Source organism: Cololabis saira, chromosome 17, assembly GCF_033807715.1.
Source record: "Cololabis saira isolate AMF1-May2022 chromosome 17, fColSai1.1, whole genome shotgun sequence".
Lineage (NCBI taxonomy): Eukaryota > Metazoa > Chordata > Actinopteri > Beloniformes > Belonidae > Cololabis > Cololabis saira.
This window is the reverse complement of record NC_084603.1, coordinates 24822991-24844096: the sequence shown is the minus strand read 5'-3', so window position 1 is coordinate 24844096 and position 21106 is coordinate 24822991. Positions and strand designations below refer to the sequence as shown.

The window sequence follows — 21106 nt, the reverse complement described above, 5'->3', positions numbered from 1 at the left end:
CCATATTGGACCAAAAACACAAAAAACAAATATGTCTGGAGCCGCAAAAAATGAAAAGTCTTGTATAAGCCTTAGAATGAAGACACATGCTGCATGTTTCTATATTAGTGGGGGAAGATTTTTTTTTTTATTATGCACTTCGAGAAAAAAGTCGAAATGTCGAGAAAAAAGGACAAATGTTGAGAAAAAAATCGAAATGTTGAGAAAAAAGTAGAAATGTCAAGATTAATGTTGAAGTACAATCTTGAGAAACAAGTCAAAATGTTGAGAAAAAAGTCAAAACTTTCGAGAAAAAAGTCGAAATATTGAGAAAAAAAGTCGAAATGTCAAGGAAATAGTCAAAATTTCATGAAAAATTCTAAATGTTGAAAAAAAACATCGAAATGTTGAGAAAAAAGTCGAAATGTCAAGATTAAAAAGGAAAGGAAAAAGGAAGAAAAAGAGGAAAAAAGAAAAAAGGAAAAAAAGAAGAAAAAAAAGAAAAAAGGAAAAAAAGAAGAAAAAAAGGAAGAAAGGAAAAAAAAAAAGGTCAAACATTTTTGAAAAAGCTCCAGGAGCCACTAGGGAGGCGCTAAAGAGCCGCATGCAGCTCTGGAGCCGCGGGTTGCCGACCCCTGTTCTAGACACACAAGTAGACTGTGTGCTTTGAAACAGTCGTGCACCATTGTACGATTACATTGGTTAGCGCTAGCTGTCTTCCCATAATGTGATTGCCTCCATCGACGCCTTAAACAGTCGAACTTTCCACCACTTCTGGCAGAAGCAACGGTGTCACCATGATGCCTTACACCCGCAACTGAGTTCAGCAGCGTTTGATGTCACAGTGCTGTGAGCGAGGGATTACAAGTGACCTAAAAGTGGCCATCTGCTTTGCTCCACAAAAGATAGGCGCCGAGTCTACTTTGGCACTGAGCCATAAGAAAGCTGCATCTCAAGCAAGTCAGGCTGGCAGGAAGTCAGGCACGAGAGTGGCATCTAGAATCCGTCTGATTTTCAAACTAGATTACAGTTTACAAGTAATAGGCTCTTACTCAAACATCGACTTTATGTCAAACTGATGAGGCTGTAGGTAAACTGTTCAAAGGGTTTGAAAATAGATTTTAACGATACATGTGGAGATTCATTTAGCAGTTGACGAAGCACATTTTATTTGACACCACTTGAACTGAAAGGAAAAGACATAGCAAGTCATACATAATTAAACAAGCACAATACAACATGATTCGCAAACGTCCTGGAACCTTCGGATGAGCTCATTAATCCACCTGAACATGCAGCGCTTGAAAGTGCTTTTGCTTCTGCTCCTGGTGGGACCTGAAGTTGCACAGAGGGGGGAGCAAAACCACTCTGGACCGTGGTGCTTCTGCTCCTGGATCCAGAAAGTCTATCTTTTCCCTCTACCAGCTTCCTCCCAGTAAGTGTTTGTGGCCAAATCAACAGTGGCAAAAACATTTTCATATGTAAGATGTTGACTGTTGATGTAACGACGAGCACACCAAGATGGGAAGCATTAATCTATGTGGGGAACATAAACAAGCAACAACAGTTTCTGCTGCAGGTCCAGTACATTGACATAGTTAGCTCCTATTATACACGAATCCGGCGACCGGTTTGTGTGTGCCGCCATCTTGCGGCGGCGCCATTGCTGCGGTGGCAGGTGTCAATCTGCCACCGCAGCGCTGTTATTGTAACCTGACGCTCTACAGCATCATTATAGCTGGATTGATGATGTTAGACAGTGGCCTTCCATAAATAATGAAGGTATCTTAAATTAATGCTGATGTTAATTTATAAATAATGATTTGTTTGAGCGATAAGCAGGAAAGAATAGAGGAATAGGGAGATAAGGGAGTGTATGATTAAACACTGTAATATAGCATACGTTACGTGTGACGTTAGCAGCGCGAAATGTAATCATTATGGAAAGGCTACGTCATTAAAAAAAACAACAACAACAACACCTGTTTATGTTGTTTTATTTTAGGTATCCAAGAATATTTTATTGATCGCCTGGCGTCCGATGACCAAAAAAAACGCAATTACAGGTCTCTAATTGAAGGGCAGAACTATCTCAGCTCCGGATGATACAGAATACATACATACATAACCCCAATCTTCAGATAAAACTAGTTTGTTGAAGAAAAAATATCAACTCTATTTGTAGCTGCAGAAGAAAAAAATAATCTCACGAGGAAAAGAAAAATATTGCTCACGCCTCGGAGCCTCTTCAGCATAATATAGCGGTAAAAAAAAAGGTAAAAAAAAAGAAAAGAGAAGTAAGAGTAATACAAAAGATGTACTGTATGTTGTACTATTATACAAATTTATTGAAACACATGGCGAGTCAAACATTTACCAAAGCAGCTGCCAAACACTAAACAAGGTAGTAAGACGTGGGTTGTGCAGAACTGCGGCAGTAAATCCTCATCGGAGCTCCATTCTTTAGTAGTGATTTCATATGGATCCAGACCGTTAATAATCATTATTTTCTCCATATACCACTCCCTGGCTTCCTTGTTTAAGGTATCCCGGTAAATTCCAGTTCCTTTCCAGCAGTTTAACATCTTTTTTTTGCGTTCCGTCTGTTCACTTGGTGAAACAGAAAAGTAGTTTTGAAAGTCCGTCCCGTCTTCATTCACTATCAAAACAAATGCACGTGACCGGGACAGGAGTTTTCCGATGATACAAATACATTAAGAGAGCCTGGCAGGGAGCGGAGTAATAGATCCATGGGAGCGGAGCATGGATCTATATACGTATATGTCTATGGGCTGGAGCGGAGGAGCGGAGCCGCCAACGCAGTAATGGCGGCCGCTCGACTTCCGGGTTTTGCTGGATTCGTGTATACAATAAGCAGCCATTTTTACACAGTTTTAAAGAGCCAGTACAAGTAGCAAGTACACTTACAAGTGGTTGACATTATACAACACTGCAATTTTAACTATTACAACCATAATTCTCAAGTTCTTGGTGAATTCTTATTCTAGGAGATTCTTGGCACATTTTGTTTTTTTAAGCCCCGAAAGAATATCGCTGTCTACTACAAATGAACTACAAATGAAACCTCAAAATAAAGACTTGTAGAATAGTGATTGATCAGAAACAAGTACTTGAATTGTAATATTGTTAGTATTATTTAGTTGTATTAGGACTCTTTTCCACAGTGTATAGTTAGTTTGGCTTAGGCTGATGTCCTCTCTGTCCATCCTCATAATGTTTCTGTCAGTGTGCCTGTATGGGAACTATTCCATCCCGCTGGTCGCCATTCACCCAATGCAGGGCCAACATAAATGATGCAGTTTTTTTTTATTGTGCACAGTATTAGTCCATTTCTGCATTAGCACAGTGGTTTGTCTCATTATGATTATTTCAGTGTGGCTTTCAACTGTTTACTTTGTTCTAAGGATGACAATAGACAATAAGCTCATATCAAAGGGATAATATTACTCAGAGTTAAAATGTCAGCTTTTGATCTCTGCCTTCACCTTAAATCAGCTCATGATATCTCCCATGTTTGTGGATGGACTGTTTTTCATCTGTCCTTCATGTGTGTTAGATATTCAGGAACAGACCAATAACAGAAGCCTCAGCTGCAGACGGTAGCTGGCAGGGTGGCTGATCCATCACTTGTCTGTCGCCATTAGCATTCATGGTTCATTAGGCAGCAAGCACCCAATATAAAAATGTAATTGTTGGCTATAAACTTTGTTGTGGCACACAATGCCTGGCACTCACTGGATATGTTTTATTAGTTCAGCTCTTAACATGCCACTGCGTTCAGTGTGTGGACTGCAGATTTTTTCCTTTTTAATTTCCTTTACTAAACCTGTTTTTATGCAGTTTTGTTTTCTTGTTTAAACATGATCGCAATGTCCAAATATCCCGGGTCACTTTGGTTATCTACATTTCTAATCTCAGCAAATACAGTATGGTCGTTACATCTTGAGAATGTTAATAAACATGGATAGAGATTTTGAGTTTTTTTTTGTATTATTGTGGTAGTACTGCTGGTAGTATTTAAATATAATTTCAAATTGCTTGCCTGGGTAAATAAAGGTAAAAAAACAAAAACAAAAACCACAATAAATCTGCATCCAGATTTCTGAAAGAAAAATGGGATGCCTTCAGAAACCAACTCATTTGTTGTATCCCGCTGTGCAGCACACCAGGATACTCCAAACATAGCCAGAATTCCTTTGCTTATGTAAATACCGGGTTCTTGCATGCTATCCCTGGTAATATCTTAACAGTGCAATTCCCCATATAATTATATAATACAAAAATAGATAGACAGATTTGTGCAGAATGTTTTAGCTCCGTCTCTGTTTTTGAAACTTACCATGAGCTCCAGCTTCTTCTGCTATCTTCGTCCAACTCTTACTTTTTATTTTCTTTGCATATTCATGAATCATCGTTCCAAAGCCTCAGGATCAGTGCAAGTTTTCCACTCAATTTGAAATACTTTTGACTCACGTGGATGGGGAAGATATCCCTCTCTCAAGAGTGAAATAGCATCTCTTTGTTTCTAACCACATTGTAGGATTGACTTTATAAGGAATTCCACCAATGTTATTAAAAAAACGGACTTGTGAGGCTTTCATTCTGTCTTTGGCCCTGTCTGAGTAGATCTAAACATTGTGGATAGGTTTGTCTGTAGCTAAATGGTAAATGACAAACTTTGAATACAGAGAGAAACAGATGACACCACTAAGACTTCCCCAGAGAATTTAAGGAATCAAATCTAAAGGCTATTTTCAGCTCCAGTGCCAGGTACAGTCCCGTAACCTGGGTTGATGCCATTAGATGAGATAGGCACACTGCCAAATTTGTGTTTGTGTGTGACTATGAGTGCATGGAAAGAAGGATGCAGAGCGCGGTGAGGGATGAAGTGGCTACCTTGGTAATATTTGAGTGAATAAGGCAGAGATGCAGACAGACGTGAGACTGTCTGACTGTGGGTGTGAGTCGTGTTTGTAATACATTTAGTCCTTTGTTAACTGCCTACGTAAGTCCATCTGCATCCGCCAGGAGAGGTATTTGGATTGTGTTATAACCAGACCTGTCAGCAGCACCTCTCTTTGTGGCAGTACAGTGCTTGGATCGTTTTCAAGACTTCCTCATAATCACCTTGTTGACTCACTGCTGCCCCTTCAAGTGTTTGAACTCTGGCAGCCGATGATGTGTGCGTTAGCGTGCCTGTGCTTCGTGAAAGGAAGGCTGAATATTTGACAGAGTCAACTCTGCTAAGGGTGTTATTTTTTTCTGCATGTCAGCCTTATGTAAGCATATCTGCGAAAAAGAGTGCACATGCATGCATGACGTGTGGTCGAAGTACACAGTACATGGCAGACATGGTCTCCATCACCTGACAGCCTTTTGTCCTGAGATGAGAAGTCTGTCTCTCTGCTTCACTCGCATAAACACGTAACGTCCCACTGCTGGATAGCTGACAATACACGAGCGGGAGTCACACCTCCCGCTCGTGGAGTCTCATCTCCTTGCAAATTCCAAGCCTCCATTGTATCCTTTTCCTCTCCTTCCCTGATTCTCCAGAAGCCCTTCCACAACCCCACAAACCTGCCTCCAGCATTTAAAAACCACTCTCCTCCCACTGGAGCATGTTTACATTGAGGAGAGTGTGTGCTTTTTCTCCTTCTGCTTCTCTTTTGAGTGCCTGTTCAATAGGCAGATGGTTGCACTTCCTTTTAAGGATTGATCACATTAGGGTATTGCGGTGGTTACATGTGTATAGCATCTGCGGACGGTTGTATTCGAAGCATGAAGAGAGAGGCTCAAGAGGGTCAAGGTTGGAATTAAACTTGCACAGAACAACATTGCTTTTCAAAGTGTGGTATTTCATAGTTTGGATTGTGGGAATTGTTAGGAACGATCTGTCACTGAGACAAATTTATTGCTCAAACGATTTCTTTTCCCTGTGTTCCTCTGTGACATCCACCATAAAGCTTGGCCTAATTTCACTGACAGTACCTTTACTTTTGTTTTAAAACACATACACAAGGTATGTACTGGACCTGGTCCAGATTTAGAGTTACTGTAAGAGTGAAAGAGAGGTTAGCCGTCAGCCTTCTCCGTGCAGTCATTCTGAAGTGGCCACAGCCTTTTGGTTTGACATATTCCTGAGCCAGTCTTCCACTGTCTTTATTCTGCCTCTCTGTTTTTCTTCCCATCTCTTGCTTTCACGTACACACATGCTACACCGGCATGTCTAAGTGTCAAAGAGTGCCATGTCTAAAGAGTAGCAGCAGCTTGTTACCAAGGCTGTCAAAAAGCGCAGAGACCCACCACAGAGGGGAGGATGTGTGTGAAATCCTATGGGCCTGTAGCACAACATCACACTTCTCTATCCATGTGGAAATATTTTCTCCTCGCATAGCTACTTTAAGACAACAAATTAGGTCTTAAAGATGAGGTGAAGTTAATTACTTAATTACTGATATTTCTGCATATTTTTTTAAATGAATAAATAATCTGATTTAAATACAAATAAAGACCATGAAATAATGAGAAACAGATGACAGTTTGTTTCCATGTTGAGTCTTGATTATCCATCAGGCTACAGCATGGTCCTCCCTGTTATTACCTTGTTGCACTTTAACAACATCCAGTTTCCTCCTCTTTATGTGATGTGATTATAGGTTTGACAGGATATAGCTTTTTCTATCTAAAAAAGAAATTGGTTTGGTGGCTTAGGTTGAAGTTGCATCCGAAAAAAGAAAAAGCTTTCTTGAACAGTGCCCTTGAACAGACAAATGGAGTATTTTGGCCATTATTCACAGGAAGTACCATGACTTTTGGAGAAGTGGGAAATACAGAATATCAGCACAAATACTCTTAACCCAAATGCCAAGCATGGTAATGGTTTAGTGATAATAAGGTTTTTTTTTTCTCCATTAATGCCTCTTGGTGGTCAAATATTCAATAGTTAATAGTCAAAAAAGAGACCATCCATCTGAAAGTCAAAGCTTGGTCACAATTGTGTCATGAAACATCACAATGATCCAAAACACACCATCGAAACTACACAGTGAATGAAAACCGAGTAAAAGCTGAAATTCCTCCACACCAATGTCATCTCTAAATGTATTGTTGCTGCTAACGGTGCCACTGGGTGTACCGGGTTTTTCACTCTGTTTCTGCTATCACATTGTTAACCCGAGATTACCTCATTTTCAGACCCGGTAAAGACTTAATGAATTTCATTATCTCACAACCTGTAAAACCATGTGTATTTTCTTTTTTTCGCTTGGTTATAGATTTACGGCTTATTTCAGTGAGACTGCCACAATGACTGGAGGGATTCGATTTTGCCTCAACTGTCCATCCAATATCCTGTAAGAATGCAAATAATGAAAACAGGTGCTTCACTTCAAATAGTCTCGGTTAAACAAGACCCGGGGGTGGGGGGGGGTGTTAACTGTTTATTGATGTCAGATAGAGTATCTATAGATACTGTATCCATAGTGATACAATTAAGTCCAAAACATAATTTGAATACAAAACCTATTTTTAAATCTTGTTTGTTTTATTTAATCTTTCCACTGTGCCTCACATGAAGCTGCTTTGCTTTCCGTCAGATAATGGTTATAAGTTATGAACTGCAATTACATCACAGTTAGATGTTACTAATAAATATACAAACCATTACAATTGAATCAACTGACTGGTGGCTGTGAGTTGCTTTTAAGCATCTGTACTGACAGGTGAAGTGGCAAACTCTTAAATGGTGTTCTTCTTTTGTCCTTTCAAGCTAAATCCGTTTACAGTGATGATATTAAATTAAGAGAATGTAAATTCTTGCTTTGGAGTTCATTTACAGTACGAGTGAAACTTAATTATTACCCGAGGCTTAAGGCATTGTATAAACTCTGTTTTACCTATGTCTTTGTTTTGAGCACTTTGTACACTCATTCAACTACTAACTTTACCCAGTAAACTCGTTATTGCAAAGAGAGAGAGAGAGAGAACCTCATGCTCAGATTTACTGGATCAAAATTTAATTGGTCTGATAAAGGGAAACAAATCAAATTGGACAGTGGTTTTGTCAAAGAGCGGTTCTGTTTAAGTTACATTTGGAACCTTGCAGTACATGTAGTGCTTTTGCTCTGCCATCCTGGTCCTGATGGATGTTTCCAAACATTAGGTTTTGGCTGCAGACCATGCACATCCTTGGCACTGTGCATAACCTCTCATGCTGATTATTATTTCACTTCCTCTGTTGTTATTTTTTCAGACGACGCTCCTGTCAGAGTGCAGTCTGTTTATGGTCCGTGGTGCCAGTGTGAACAGGAATCAGACACTGTGCCGCAGTAATCTGGATTGCCGCAAAAAAGGCACCTCAATAAAAGCTGACGTCCTGGCTGCCCACAGTCATAAAGGAGAATAAACAAGATTAGGGCAGAATAATTATGGAGAGCTGCTTCCTGGTATTAAGAGACCGACGGCACTTCTGCAATTGTACAGACACCCTAGTTTCCCGGAAACTCTGGCCAGGGGACTTTACACTGATCACACTTAGAGATTCTATTTGAAAATCATTATTTTCACTTGATTGCATAAACTGTTATTTTTGCTGAAGTGCCTATATGGTTGGAACAGCTTTGAAATAAACTGTTTAATCTAGAAAGATTTAAAAAGATAAATGAAAAGGTGGACATTCGTACAACAATTTGGCATAATATTCAAATGACTGAACGGTAGAGTGAATAAGATGACTCATCTTATTTCAATGCAATACTCTACTGGGGAAACTTGCATCCTGGCATTCACATGGATGTAATTTTTCCATCTGCAACCTACTCATGCAAACTAATCAAAACATATTACAACATCATTTCCCTGTTGCGGTCCCCCCCCCCCCCAACCGCATAAAACTGAAAAGACTCTCAGCTAGATGTCATTGCTGACCTGATCTGATGGCATTGGTGGGAGACAAACCTGATCAAAAAATACCCCACAAGGCTCGAAGAATCTATTGCTGAATCATCCAGGACCCCCCCAGATGTCGTCTGTGCTCTGATAGGTTAGAGCCGCTTCAGCAGCTAAAGGTGGCAAAGCTTCCATTGTCCATTCGTTCAAGTGTTGTTGAGGAAGACTCTAAACTCTAGTCTAATAGATCAGACCCACATCTATAAAGTTGTAGGGTCTGAAAACAATCCATAAGGCCTCCGGATTCAAGGGGCAGTACCAACAGTCGCTTATCAAACTACTTTTGCATGGAGTTGGTTAGTGCTACGACAAATCAGAGCAATAAACAAGGTGACGTTTTCCGAGCGATGGAAACAGGTCAACGGGAGAATGTGTTGTGTCAAAGTTAATTAAACTTTTGATGTAGCCTACAGACTATTCCTCAGCTGCAGCCTTCTGCACTTTACCATCCAGATTACGTTGCCCCTCTGTCGTCATCGTGTTAAAACTTCCCAGAGACCTGTCTCCACAAAGACAGACTGATTTGATTGGCTCCCCATAACTTTTGGGCATAGGTTTTGAGCTCCAACAGATGGTGGCTAGACAGACCTGCAAAGCCAATTAAAATTTTCTAACAGTACGTCTAGTTTTCAAAACCTCCTGTTGTATCCAGCTTGTTCAGGTATGTGTGAATATGAATGATAGAAAAAGATCTCTTTATTATAAAAGTAAAACATATGTAACCAAAGAAAATGATATATGGATGTGAAGCATAAAGACACTTTGGGCCCGATTTACTAAGATCCTAAATAAAGAGTACTAAATTGCGTCTGCACTGAAAAAGTTTGCGCGTGCTGTTGTTGTGTGTTTTGCGGGTGATCAACTAAGATTGCGTGCGCAATTGATAACAGGTGCAAACCTCAGTATTTAAATGAGGTGTTGCGCGTCTTACGGTTTGCGGTGCAAACTTTGCGCCATGGAGAGTGGATGGAAAGCAGGATATAGTTGCAAGCGCAAAATGAAATTTGACGAGTTGGAGTTATAGAGATATTAGTGGAAGAGGCAAATTGTTGTGCCGTATTCAGCACCCCTGCCGTGAAAAGCACCCCCTCGTATATTCAATGATAAGTAGACCAAGAAAAAAAACAACACACTGACACTTCAATATATTTATATATACACACTCACACAAACACATACTTAGGAGTTTATATTATATATATTTACAAATATTATGGAAGACAACACAGTATGGTGGCTATTAATTAATGACATCATCACCCGATTATTTTTTTTTTTACCCGAATCCATGAGCGCATTTAAACATGAATCATTAACACAAAACTGGACGCTAAACAGAACATGGACAACAGAACACGGAATGAGAATATCATTTTTGTCAGACGAGCGGGTGCTTTTCACGGCAGGGGTGCATACGGCACAACACCGGGGTATGACTGCAGAACAAGTATAGGCGCACAATGAGAAACACTTTTTTCTCCATGAAAACACGTGATTTATTTATTATCACAAATAAAAAAATTAATGTGCCTCCTGTGGCAACCTTTTGCTGAATAATACTCGATTTAACATTCAAATAAAATATTTCTCCTTTTGCATGTGGAGATTAGCACCTTCCTTTGGAACGTATTAAATACAGACGCAATCACAATCCACGCAAAAACTTTCAGGCTTGGTAAATCTCATTGCGCGTGGTAAATGGACCAATTTGCATCTTTCCCTCCCAGTATTTAGCGATTTCTGGTGGGTACGTACGCCCCATATTGATTATTCATCAGGGCAAAAGTACTAAATGGATTGCGTGTGCTATTTTGCGCATTTGAGAGACGCAGTCCTCTTTGCACGCTGTTAGTAGATCAGCTGGCACTTTGGTTTGCGGGTGCTGTCAAGTTTGCACACGTTTTTACACACTCAAACCTTTAGTTAATCGGGCCCTTTGAGTGGTCAGCAACACTCGAGAAGTGAAGTACCAATGTGGTCCACCTGCACATAATGGTCCTGCTGTTTGTATGTATAAGGCACATGCATTTTTGAGTGATGCATGTATTTTTTTTAACTGCCTTCATTTTTGCCACAGTTGCTTCTTCTGTTGTATGTTACATCCATTGTCCTATAGCTGGAGTGGGGACTTACACCTACCAGTGTGATCCAAAACTTTCTCAACCAATGTCTTGGTAAAGAAACGAAAAAAAATCTAATTAACTAATGAGCTAAAAAGCACTTGTAGAGTAGAACACTTGTGTTGCAATCGACTGTGGAGTGATAGTTTTTTTTTATGTTCAAAAGCACATTGTTCTGTTATGTGACAAACTGTGAATCCTTATTTATTTGTTTACTTTGACTTCAATGGCAAAGATCTAGATCAAGAATGTGCCCTCAGCTCTTGTGGATATGTTAAAGAGGAACACCGTCAGTCGTAAATAAAAGTGTTCCTCTGATGAGAAAGCTTTATGTTTACTGCCACTCCCAAGAAAGGGACTTTTTTTTGTGTTTTTTTTTATAACAGCAATAATGAAAATTAAAGCTGCAAGCAGCGATGAACGGGCCCTCGCACCCTTGTGCACATTCAGGCTGCAGTGGAAGTGCTTGTATGACTTGCATGTAGATTCTTCAGGCCTGGACATTTAGCGGATGACAACACCCACGACTCTATGTCAAACCATTCAAAGGTTATTGCAGAAAATTGGAACTATCACATATCGACCAATCAAAAGAAGGGGCGGGGCTAATTAAGGCCAATGAAGGTCAAGTACTCAATACCGAGTCCGATGACACCACCCACATGTCTTTATCACCACCCGTTCAAAAGTTATGGCAGAAAATAGGAACAATCACATATCGACCAATCAAAATGGCCGACTTCCTGTTCAGTTTCGGCCATGGCACCAAGAGACTTTTCTTTAAGTTGCGACATGATACAGGTGTGTACCGATTTTTGTGCATGTACGTCAAACCGTATTGTGGGGCTTGAGGCACAAAGTTTTCTAGGGGGCGCTGTTGAGCCATTAGGCCCAGCCCATTAATGCAAACCAGGAAATATCACATTTTTCGCCAGACCTGGCTTGCGTGCAAAATTTGGTGATTTTTTGGGGCACGTTTAGGGGGGCAAAAAGGCCCTCATTTCATCGGAAAAATAAAGAAAGAATTCCTACAGATACAATAGGGCCTTCACACTGTAAGTGCTTGGGCCCTAATAAATAAAATCGGTTCAGTGGAGCAACACCTCTGATGAACTCATTGTTACTCCCTTTTATAAAAAATGTTACCCAAACTTTCCAACATAATCCACGCTGTGCAAAATACCACCAACTTGTCAAGCACGGTTGGTGTAAGTCAGAGAAGCTTCTCACACTGAAATTCAAACCTTTTTACCCATGGGCGCAATTTCCACTGGGGACAGGGGGGACATGTCCCCCCCACTTTTCAAAATCAGGTTTTTGTCCCCCCCACTTTTTACAGTTTAAAAACTAACGGTAGGCTCAGCCTGTAATTGCGAATCATCAAGACACTCTGTGCGAAGGTACTGACGGCACGGCAGCCCCGCTCTCCCTCCTCCTCCTCCCTCCTCCCCTCAGTGCTGCTCAAGGCTGATTTATGGTTCCGCGTTAAATCGACGCAGGGCATACGGCGTAATGTACGCGGCGACGCGCAACGTACAGTCCGCCTTAGGATGCGTCGATTTAACGCGGAACCATAAATCAGCCTTCACAGACAGACAGCCAGGACGCGGCGCAGAAATGAAGAGGAGCCGGCAGCTCAGTTTAAAATCAATTTTTGCAGCGGGACAAAAAAGCAGCAGCAGCTGTATTGCAGGTAGGCTGTGCAGAGATGAGTAGCCAAATATTACTCAACGTTACTTTATACACTATTGTTGCTAGCTAGCTAAGATGTAGACTGTGAGTGAGTGAGAGAAAGAGAACCAACACTATAATACCCCCCCCCCCCCCCCCCCCACACACACACACACACACACACACACACACACACACACACACACACACACACACACACACACACACAGTACTTTGCATTAAAACTACTCTTAAAAAGAACAATTTATCCAAAACCTATTTTATTTTTGTACATGTAAAAAAGAAACAACACTTCATGAGAAGTTTAAGAAAACAAAACAAAACAAGGAATTTCATCCTTCAAAACTTGATAAATTGATTTACATGTGACAAAAAAAGAGTAGGAAGAAGTGTAAACTTAAATAGGAAGAAGTGTAAACTTAAACCTTACTCAAGCAAATGTAACTGAGTACTACCCGGCCACCTCTGGTTATGTGTGTTGTATAGAGGATGGAAAGCACATTTTCCCTCTGCTGCTACTTCACTAACTGTAATGTTGGACTTAAAGGCGGGAATACACCTCAGGCTCAAACTCAGAGAGAGGCAGGGGAAAGCAGCAGCAGTAGCACTGTAGTGCAGGTAGGTTAATATGTTGTAAATGGTTAGGTGATTTTGTTTTGTTTATAAGGAAAGGAAGGAATGAACATGATCTATGTTCATATTTCATAGGAGAAATATGTGGAGACAGGCGCAAGTGAAGAAGTGCAGGCAGGCAGGAACCCAACCATGTTAGCCCAAAAGTGATTGTAGAACAACATCTCAGCAACAAAACCTTAAGATCAAGAGAAGTGGTGCTGTGAATTTCCTTGGCTCCATTATAAACAAGGAGTCAATGGAATCCTATGTTTTTTCTGTGCCCAAGCTTTTGAAAATGAAAAATCAAGCCTGGCCAATAATGCAGATCCAGCATTTTCCCTGGTGTCTAAAAAAGTAAATGCATATTAAAATCGTTTGATCGTTCGCATTCACACACACACATAGTCTTACAAAGCCACACTGCACATCCACGCTACAGCTACATGCACAAATTTACCCATCCTACTTGTGTCCCCCCCACCTCTGAAACTAAAGTTTCGCCCTTGTTTTTACCCTTTCCTTCTTATCATCTATCCCATATAGAGGGATTTCTGTTCAGTAGTTCGAACTGAGGAAGCCCTCGCGAAGTCCAGATGCCTTGTTTCAAGCCTTTGGGAGTTTACACCATCGTATTCTGTTTGATATAATCACAGATCTGAGCCCCTAAGCAGAGATGATGAAACGGTTAACTCTTCTAACCACCAACAGAGATGGATGAAAATTGCTCAGTATTCCGGGGGGTCATAGTAGTCCTTCAGCAGGAGAAGGTTGTAAACGGGTGGACTGAATCCCCAAAACCATTGAAAATCTCTGCCGTGCTCACTTTGTGTCTCAAAACGAAAAAGTCTGATTCCAGATCATAAAACTACAACATGACTACATGCATCCAAAGCACCATTACTGTTAAAATTGGCTGGATGTAATGTTGCCTTGTTGAGAATATGTTTATTCATTGAGAACTTAACATAGTCCACAAGACGCTGATATTGTCTGTGAGTTTCTGTTCTTCTAATCAATCAGCTCAAAACCAAAAAGCTATAATTGCTCAGAGATATTATCAGCTTATATTTTCCACAAGACGCCACGGACAAGGACTGGTCATCAAGAGCTCTAAACTCCCGGTAATTTCATATAACCTCTCCTCATTCTCTAATGTTTCTTGTGTGTGGATGTCTTCATCTTTGTTAATACAGAATAGTGAGCTGCTCGTGGAAGGAACATTTCCTAACAGCATTTATACAATAAATGATGTTGCTTTTTTAATGTCTTTAGTGAAGTGATGTATGTGAAGTTCAGAATGCTCTCATGTGACTCCTAGCCGCTAGGAAAAGATAATACTTATTTAATCCAACAAACACATCATAAAAACAACCAAAAACAAACTTTATCTGCATTTTTTTTACTCCAGAGGAACATTGAAAGCCTGTTGCCGAGAAAAAAAGACTATAAATAGTATGAAATATGGGCTTTGATTTCACCAATAATATGAGGATTATACCTGGAGCTGGCTGGCGCTGCCTTCTCATCTTCACACCGCCTTGGACTGTGTTCATCGTAGACAGTCTGGATGCTTCATATTAACTACTTTCTCACCCAAGATTTCTAGGGCTGAAAAATCTGTGAACTTAAAGTTGACTCAAAGTGTCGCTCATGTACTCTGGCAAGTCTGTCTCCTGCCAAGAACGCACTAAATGCTTGTTCTTGTCAGCAGTGAGCACCTGACAGATGTCCTGAGGCTGTTTCGCAACCCTTTCCCTTTGCTCTGGCAGGAACATCATCCTCACCACCTTGGGATGGATTTACCTCATCCTGACTAAACCCCCCTCCCAAAAAAAGGAACTCCTTCCCCAGCCCTACTTCCTTACATGCCGCATACATTTTGAATGTTGTTGAACTAATAAAACCAGTTTTTTTACAAAACACGAAAAAACAACATGTATTATCAACAAATAATTCAGTGTATGTTTACCAGTCTCTTGTTTTTGCCTGTGTAATATTATTAGTATTTTTAATAGACTATCTTAATTTGTATGATTTTCTAACCCTATGAAGACTTTTGAGACTATAGTTCTCCTTTTTACCAGTTTCCTGGCTTGGAAAGGCAGCAGCTCAGATCTGCAATTGCTACAATTATCATCAGCATCACATATTATAAAAACACCCGCTAAGATCATGACGGTCAGTCATATCATTTACATCTCAAAGTATCTGCTACAAAGTGAAAGGATAATTCTCTCTTAGTCCTTCAGTGGACATATTTGCAAGAGTTCATGCAATGACATCCAGTTCTTGCTCTGCGTATGATATAGACGGAGTATGCGTTAATTATAAATAATAGTGTAATTTATTTAAAGGTGGGTTTTTTCGCTTAATTTTTTTCTCCCCAGATTAATTCATGAATATAAAATGATATAGTGTGCCAATATAGAACCCTGTGGCCATCCACATACACACTGTGTGCTCATTCACAGGATAGTTTCTGAACTATAACCTCAAGTCTGAAACAAGTATCTCGAGTTCAGCAACAATTGTAGCGTGAAGAATCAAATCAAGATAGTAAAAACCTTTGAACTAAAATTTTAAGTATCTTGAACAAAACTGTTTCCTTTTCCACGAATATAACCATAGAAACCATCCCCTTTCATAAACCTTTAATTATATCACCTTGTTGAAACATGCACATGACGACAGGTTGGAGGCAGCACAGACACGTGAAATAACATCTCTGAAACTGAGAGCTTTCAAAGGGGTTTAAAACAAACTCTTTACCATTTCTTCAGGATTCATTTGCACTTTGTGGGAAGGTCAGGGCTGTAAGTTCGATAAGTCAGGAATCCAGTTACAGTATTAAATACTTCATTTCTTGCATGTTCCTGAGGTTCTGGAGAACGATCAAAACTTTCAGCATCAGCTTGTGATATCTTAACAAAGGCATATTATGAGACACTTTTCTTTCTTGATGTCAAATATTTGTTTCCCTCTAAATTACTTTTACAAACCGTCATGGCTGAGTCTCCCTTGCTTCTTTATATTGTTGTTGTTTGATAGTGTAACCTATTGAGATGTGCATGAGGCACATATTCACAAATGTAATAAATTATTCTCATGTGAGACCCCTTGACTGTAACAGCAACGTTCCTGTTAATGTTCCAAACTGTGTCTCACAAACTGACAGCCAGGGACACAGTTGTGGATTACATCACCTATTGATGTTGTATTTACTATGTAAGACAACACGCCTGCATCATAGGAATCCGGTTTGGTCTCCAGCAAAGCTGCTGTAAACCAAATCAATGACACCAGTGTTGTGGCACTACTTGAAATAAACCCTATCACTATCTTTACTGGCATAGTATATTTTTGATTGCTGTTCTTTATTGCACAGCCCTATGCCATCAAAATTTGAGAGGCCTTACTGAGATGACCTAATGGATTATTTACAATATAACAAATCCGAAAAATACTGGCTTCCCACCCAGTAATCGTAAAACTATTTCCTACATCTGCTGGGGCATCTTAATACGATTGATTTCAGCCAGTGGCTGCTCTTCAAATTGCCACTGCATGAAATTTGAGATTTAATCTTTATCCCTGATTGCTTTTGTTTTCCTCTGCCTGTATGGCTAGCGTGTTTTTGTGTGTTTGGAGGTTTTGGTTCAATATTGTTCTGCAGTACACTATCTTTTGCTCAAATTACTTATTCCTGAGTTGCTTTCAAAACTAGGCTTCTTTCATGCTCTGAAAAATGTGCAAATCTCTGGTTCCAGATGTCTTCTCTGCATGTGGGTGTAGCAAGATCGGCACATTTCATGTATGTGCAAAAGGCAACAAAAGGGGAAACAATAAGATTAGCCAATAATCACTGCGGCAATGCTCTGAATTCTGTCCTAAAATGCAGACATAGTGGAGTAAACATCACTATCTCTATACCTATCTAAATAATGGGGAAAAGATATTGTGGCTATCATGGGTTCACCTTTTAGCAAATGTATCCTTGACTGAAAGTATTTGTCATCATGATGTATCTGTGTAGGACCTCGTATGCCTTTATCGCTTCTCTTCTAAATATCTTTTCTGAAAGTAGAAACCTGATAGAATAACAAGAAGGCCAACTTCCAGGATCCAGTCAAGTCAGCCCGCTTAGATGGATCCTTTCACCCAGCTTAGATTGCGCTGTCAAACCAAGCCGGAACCAACTACCTCAAAATGTAAGCCAGCAGGTTCTGTTGCAACGCAACTAATGAATATATTTATCCCTCTTTGTACCTGAACCGTCACAGTTACTGGCCTAGTGGTTAAACTCTGGGTATTTTGCAGGGCTGAGCTCTAACCCACATCTTTGTCAGTGGTTACGTGCAGTTTTCCAACAAAGATGCTGATCAGTTTTTGGAGGAGATAAAAACTAGCCTTCAACTTGTGGTCAATTTTTGTTCACTGAGAACTTCAGAAGTTAATTTTTGGTATGTCTCTACAGAGCCAACAAACAGTAGGACATGTTTTCAGTAAATTCTTTCATCTTAAAGACTTCCTATCATCATGCAACTCACAAAAATCCACTGACAGATAAAGGGGTGTCTGACATTTGGCCTTTTCCCATAGGATCTAAGTTTTTCCCTCCTTTGTTCTGCAGATCTCCTGTTTAATAATCGTCTAACAGATAAATAAGTGATTAATTGGGCTTTTGCAGGACTGACTTTCCTTTTAATCTTCAAAAAGGAAATAAAAAAACAAAAATTAAAGCTGCAAGCAGCGATGAACAGGCCATCGCACCCTTGTGCATGTTCAGGCGTGCTGCAGTGGAAGCTTGTATGACTTGCATGTAGATTCTTCAGGCCTGGACATTTAGCGGATGACACCAGCCACGACTCTCTATATCAAAGCATACAAAAGTTATGGCAGAAAGTAGGAACTATCAGATATCGACCAATCAGATGAAGGGGCGGGGCTAATTTGCAGCAATTATGATCAAGGACTCAAAACTGAGTCCGATGACACCACCCACGAGTCTTTATGTCAAACCATTCAAAAGTTATTGCAGAAAATCCGAACTATAACATATCAACCAATCAGAAGAAGGGGTGGGGCTAATTTGCACCAATTAAGGTGACAGAGTCAAAACCGAGTCAGATGACACCACCCATGACTCTTTATATCAAACCATTCAAAAGTTATGGCAGAAAGTAGGAACTATCAAATATGGACCAACCAGATAAAGGGGGGGCGCGCTTTTTAGAATCTATCGTCGCCACGGTAATGCTTTTGACTAAGAAATGTAATGCGCGTCGTCGCAGGATCGAGACGCACATTTTGATGTATAACACACCTGGATGCACGTTACGGTTTGCGCCGTTTAACGGCCGAAGGAATGGCATAAATTGCACCAAAATTACACAATTAATTCAAAAATGGCCGACGTCCTGTTCGGTTTCGGCCATGACGCCAAGAGACTTTTCTTTAAGTTGCGACATGATACAGGTGTGTACCGATTTTCATGCATGTACGTCAAACCGTATTGTGGGGCTTGAGGCACAAAGTTTTCTAGGGGGCGCTGTTGAGCCATTTTTCCACGCCCATTAATGCAAACCATTAAATCTAAAAATTTTCGCCAGGCCTGGCTTGCGTGCAAAATTTTGTGACTTTTGGGGCACGTTTAGGGGGGCAAAAAGGCCCTCCTTTCGTCGAAAAAATAAAGAAAGAAAAAAAAGAAGAAAGAAGGAAAATTCCTACAGATACAATAGGGCCTTCGCACTGTAAATGCTCGGGCCCTAAAAACACTGTTTTTCCAAATGTTTTCTTCACTCTTTGTTTACAGCGAGTCAAGGTAGCAGATGAATTACCGATTTCTTTACCACTGGGGTCCTTATCTTCACAAAGACACATTTTGCACTTGTAAACCAATTAGCACATGTTCAACACCCCTAAGTAATACAATGCTGAATAATATACTTCATGTAATTTCCCTTTAAAGTAGATGTTACTTTCATAAGAAGCTTTTGACTTTTGACATCTCGTAAATTTTGAATTTGTTTTAGAAGCATTAATGCAGATTTTTGTCTTTTGTAATTGCTAGTTATATTTAAATGTTCAATGCATTACTAATATGGGCGTATATGCAGGTGCTACATGTTTTGATACAAATATGTTTCAACAGGCTGTGCATATTTGTGTAATCTAAAATTGATATAGAGGTATAGGTGTAAAATGTGAGAGTATCTGTGAATGAGGTGGTTTGTGTCTGAAGCGGGATCAGCAGGGGTCCTTTTCATAATAGCTGTAGCAATGTCACAAGCGGCTGTGAGGCGCTGCTGGCTACTGAGCTTATTTACCCCCTCTCTGGGAGGTCTGATATTCTAGGATCAGGTGCAGCACTCAGCTTCCAGTGCCTTTCCCTGTAGCATGAAATGTTATCTGTGAGAAAATGTCAATTTTATGCAGTATAGGACTACTATGGTTTTACATATTGCTTCAAATTGTATTTGTAGCAGTTTTGGATGGGTAAGAGGAGGGGTTCTGATGTTTTTACTCTTACAAAAGTAGCATGTTGCATTTTGTTCTTGGATAGGCGGAGTTTTCTTAAAATATTGTTTTCCTTGAACTTTTCTAAAGATATTTTGATTGATTAACATAATGGGTAGCAGAGTTTTGAGCAGTGCCGCCTCACAGCAACATTATTCCTACTTCAGCTCACAGCGAGAGGCTTTCTATCTGCTATTTGAATGTTCTGTCCAATCCCACAGGAATTTTCTTCATTGTTCCTCAATCCAAAAATGTATTTGATGTAAGTTTTCCAATTTAAAAAGTTCTCCTGATTAACAGTTCATCATCTAATGTTTGTGCATGTTTCCGAGTGCTCATTGAGGTCAGTTATGCTAATACTTGATATGCTGGCAATCTGCTAAGACCCTAATCATTACCTCTTGCATTTGTTATTGATTATGCATCTCTTATTTATTTTCAGAGCACAACAAACATGTACATACACAAATACTCTACGTGTAAATAACTGACGGAAATGTGAGTTGTAAAAGTTACAAAGTAAAAGTAAGTGAAACAACAAGTTGCTTAGAATATTTGGAAGAAAAAAAATCTAGATTTTGATTCAAAATGTATCCCTAGAAAACTCTTTCAGTCTCCCTGGGGATTTAACCCCACATCTGAGTTGATAGTGGAAAAAATTACAGTTAATTTAGACAACATTGTGCAAAATACAGTTTGAACAAAGATATCTTTGGAGTCAAAGCAGAAATGGTGAAAAAAAAAAAACAGCAACAAAAAAATCTAACCTCAGCATCAGTAGATTGGCTAACGTTTGCTGGGTGGCATAAGAAACAGATTATGGTTGCAAACTTTCTCAGTCGTTGAAAGCTAGATAACCTATTTGATTTAGATGTCAGACTGTGGTATGATATATATTTGTCAGTATAGTACATTTACAGTGTGTTCACAAATGAAGTAACAGGATTGTTTAAAGGAAAGGATATGGATATAGATATCATATAGAATATCAGATCCCTTTGTGAGACATGTTCACTCAATTTGATATACAAGGTTATAGCCCCACCCACTGGATATAAAAAGAACTGTCAGGTGTTGATACGCTCGTCCTCATCCTCATTTTAATTATGTTTTCTCAATTGATCATTACTCCCCTCTCTGCTTCCCCCTGTGTTACTCGTGCCCTTTGCCCCCTCCCTCTCTCCTTATTCCCTCTTACCTCTCTTTTCCCTTTCTCC

General features: G+C 39.9%; 1 protein-coding gene across 2 annotated transcripts in view; it reads left to right on the top strand.

The window, feature by feature from the left end:
• The window catches only part of chrm3a (cholinergic receptor, muscarinic 3a), a 109066-nt gene that overhangs the window by 84185 nt on the left and 3775 nt on the right, over positions 1-21106 (top strand). Inside the window, exon 1 of one of the 2 annotated variants that reach the window (XM_061744785.1) lies at positions 20387-20414. The exons of the other annotated variant lie outside the window; for it this stretch is intronic. The gene's annotated coding sequence lies outside the window, so the exon portion shown is untranslated. Of the gene's footprint in view, positions 1-20386; positions 20415-21106 lie in introns of those variants that run through there. 2 annotated transcript variants of the gene reach the window in all.